Genomic DNA, 4,424 nt, shown 5'->3' with positions numbered 1-4,424 from the left:
ACTATCATGCCATAAACCAAACTTGTACTTAGCAAACTATTCATAAAAACTATTTCATATAATTTTCTTAACTTCTTGGACACGTTTTGTTTTTGCGTCAATGGCGCAATGGACCATCTAGTAATAGAGAGTGAACTGATAGGAACCCCCGACTTCCAAGACAAGAGGGAAAATGTCGTGAATAGAGAGTGAACAGATATTGATCTATATGCAGGTTAAAAGAGGAACCACTCATCATATGGAAGAAACTTTGGCGATCTAGAGTTGACTTTACTCTAGATAGTTTGCTCCAATATCTGCCCATGGCAACTGAATCTTATAGCTAGTTTTTGCTAAAAATGAACATGGTTTTCTCAAAACATTAATTTGATTGGGCCTATCACAGCATGGCCCCATTAATTCGATGTTGTAATAATTTAAGCATGTAAGTTTTCAATAACATTGCATCAATGGCTACCATGGATGGTATACACTTGGATTGTCTTGTTCCTTTTGCATACTCTTATTCTTCATTATTTAGACAAATCATTAATACATAGAATCTATCGCACAGAAGGGTGGCAACCACCCGGTCCACCATAGTAGACATGTGCCCCATCACTATTATGATCAAATGAATCAACCGTGTAGCATGGTGGTTTTGTAGAATAAGCAAAGCTCTTATCGAAGTTCAAATCAACAACTTTGTAACTGCTATCTACTATTTTAACATCCCTAGCATAGGCGGCCTTTCCATTCCCTTCAGCTGTGAAATGTCCACTTCCCATCTGCGGTGGGTCTTGATGAATTGTTGGTCCATTAACAAGTCCACCAAATTCTACTATATTCGCCTTGACTCTCAGTTTTGTAAAATATAAATTTGGCCAATATCCTATGGGTTTTGTGTCATAGAATAGCCACCAATGCTTCTTTGGATCCTAATAAGAGCCAAGTGAATTCAAATAGACACATATATTAAAAATAGTGAATTGTCTTCAGTATTAAGAATATATGCATAAAATATTAGCCAACTCTTCTTTGACGTCATTTTCTTTGGCTTTATTGATAACTCAAGTGACATGTCACTTGTTTTGAAAGAAGAACCTAGCACGTGGTTTTTAACGGTGATTGCTAAAGAAATTGTATCATTGTTCATTATATATGGTAGCATTATCTCTATCTTGGGCATAAAATAATTTATTAACCGATTCTTTAACTTGCAATGTATGATTGTAAAAAATATTGGATGAAAATGAACCAATTTATAGAATATTTATAACAAGCTTAAATTGGCAACCCATCAAATAAGAAATTATCTAGGTGCAAAAGTTTATTCCATAGTTATCAACATACCAAAATAACCAATATAGACGATATGCTAAAAAATCAGCAATGAAATAGGGTCGCTTGGAGGATGATTGACACTTTCTTTGGAAGTTGAGAAAATGAGAAATTTGGATGGTTATGTAATTGAGGTGGAAATTAGAATTTGAATATAATTTTGGTTGCTAAACATTTTTTATTGAGAGTAACTAATGCTGCATTTTTAAGTACTTAAAAATACCTGCAAAAGCATAAGTTGTAAATCCACTTGCTTTCCATTGTAGGTAGAAACCGGAGATATTCTTGCCCCAACTCCAATGTGAGGTACAGTTTGCACAAAACCTTGGCAATGAAAATCCATGCAAGACTTATGGTTGTTCCCCAGCTGTCCATTTGAAAATAATGTTCAAAAGGTATTACGTTCTTTTTCTCATATACTTATTATAGAGATTATTTAGTTACAAGTAATATTATCCGTCACCCTTTAATAAGACCTTAATACATACCCAAATAATATGGAACCTAGCAAAGTTGTCTCCAAAAGTTTGTGATACCTGAAAAGTAATCCAATGAAAATAATCTTAGTACCTTTATATGATTGATGTATGTCTAGACTCACCATTGTATCTTTCTAATAATACGTAATGTAGAATGAGAACAATTAACTAATAGTTTGTTTGCAAATGAAGATTTTTGTTAAAAATACTAATATGAGGCAATATCAAACATATATTGGTAAACCTATTTTTGTATGTAGATATAAAAAAATGTACTAAGGGTAATGTTAGGCTTAATATCTAGGGATTAAATCATACTTTTATTTTCCATGATGAATTGGCATTATCTTAACTCAGGTCCCTCGTGCCTACATATCACTAGCTATATATAGTACACTACACTAGTTGTAGATGTGACTTCTCTCACCTTTGCTATGATTCAGCCGGATATTAGAAACTAAGTTTATATTATGTTATTATTTAGAGATCATCCTATGTTTTTAAGGGGTGAACAAAAAATATTTATTAATGTATATTATATCTTGAAATTGGTATAACCATATCAACAAACTAGATTTCAAAATGTATAGTTATGTAGTTGATTAATTTTATTGCTATATACGTTCCTCGAGGTTTGTTGAAACATTTGATATGTATGTAACATGCGTATTCATATAGTAGATATATTTCCAGTGCAATATGATCCCATGTGAAAAAATGAAGTACATGAAATTGACCATAATAAATATGGAAGTACCAACATAAAAATATAATATAGTAGATATATTTATATTATATATATAAAGTACATGAAATGGGCCATAATAAATATAAAAGTACCAACATGAAAAATGCTATAAGCAATCACAGTTTCCATTTTGTTTCATCATGCATACCATTGAACCAACTGCAATGGCCTCAAGAGGACCGTCCTCACCATGCATGAGAGTAAGTACTTGTGAACTAAAATCTCCATGTCCTTTCACTTGGGCTCATAAATGTTAAGTGTTACTCGTGCACCATATATATCACCTTCGGTCTTGATCCCAGCTATCTGAATATGATGGCATAATTATAAGAACTTTATCAAACCTCTCTATGAATAATATCTATGGAATACATTTCCTCTTTGCCACATGGTAAATGAATCAATTATGCATCATCAATAAGACTTAATTCAATGGGAACATCTAATTGTTCAAGCCTTCATGTGGACGTAATAAGTTATGCATGCAACAATATTACTATTAATGTAACTAAAGTAATATAAATATTAACAATTATTATTTTAGGTTAGAAAGAATACCTCGCCTCCCGCAGCAAGAGAATTGCTCCACAGGGGAATGTGTCCAACTTTATTAGTTTTTTGTAATATTGGTACCGTACCTACTGGGCATGCAACCATAGGCAACACTGACTCTGTTGTGTTAGCTGAAGATGATGATTTAAAGTGGAAACCTTTTGGGTGAGAGCTTGGTTTCATCTGCAGCAACGAAATATACAAATGTCAAAATCAAGAAAATCCAATATAACTCATTTCTATAATACTCCCTTCATATTTTACGTCTAACTTTGACCATTGATTTTACTAACAAAATGTGAGTTATATGCTTTAAAGCCATCGGATGCAAATTTGAAAGAACTTTTCGATAATGTATTTTTTTATAACATACATCCCACATTTTCTTGGCCAAAATTATAAGTCAAAGTTTGACACAAAAAGGAAGTGGATTTTTATATAAAAATTTGGGGATATCCCACATTTTGGGATAAAATTTGTTTGCAATAATTTCACTCAACATGTAATATAATTTTCTATGGTTCTACCATAATAAAAGAAGAAGATGGTTGAAAGCACATAATAAAAATTTATAAAGGCTAGCAAAATAGAAATAGTTTCATAAAAAAGTATGGAGGATAGATATACCTGTAGCAAATGGTTCTTTAGCAGCGGATGATGAAGAGTTGGTTGTTGATAAATGTCAACGCAATCAAAGACTTCACCAAATTTTGTCTGATTTGAAATTTTAGTTAATTGCTTCATGTTGAAAGGATTGTTCTCAAAATAAGGGAAGTAAGAACTTATTAGTTGAACATACCGAAACGATCCTTTTGACATGTTTCTTAATGATCTCTTGAAAGTCTTCGTCTTCACTTGTTTGGTGTGTGTTCACCTTTACTCCTAGAGCTAGAGTAAGGTAAGCTACAAGAACAGTTGCTACAATTTGTGATAGTAATTTCATTGTGAAAATCAAGAATTTTCAATATATCATATGTATCTATGCACCCTCTTTTATAGACACATATGTTGTTGTCTTCATACTATCCTCAGACCCATTCCTGATATCTTTTTCTTGTGGTGATGACACATGGATATCAACATATATCTTAAAGATTTTTTTGTAGTGGGTGTATCAAAAATTTATTGTTACAATATCTTCAATAGTTGTATAGTCAATAATAATGTGTGATTTTATATATCTATGAATTCTGTTATATATATATATGATCATTAGTGTCTTCCTCGTATTCTATGGGTACTCAAGATGTGCATGTGACTCATTGCATTTGAGGTGCATTCAAAAGTATCACACGTAAACACAGTAGTCTAGGTGTCAAAATTTA

At 32.2% G+C, this 4,424-nt stretch overlaps 1 pseudogene; it reads right to left on the bottom strand.

Annotated features, from left to right (window-relative positions):
- Positions 1–542: 542 nt before the first annotated feature.
- Positions 543–4,042, bottom strand: LOC123181448 (uncharacterized; annotated as a pseudogene).
- Positions 4,043–4,424: the final 382 nt, after the last annotated feature.

This window comes from Triticum aestivum, chromosome 1A, assembly GCF_018294505.1.
Source record: "Triticum aestivum cultivar Chinese Spring chromosome 1A, IWGSC CS RefSeq v2.1, whole genome shotgun sequence".
Lineage (NCBI taxonomy): Eukaryota > Viridiplantae > Streptophyta > Magnoliopsida > Poales > Poaceae > Triticum > Triticum aestivum.
Note: the sequence above shows the minus strand (reverse complement) of the source record. Positions and strands in the feature narration are given on the sequence as shown.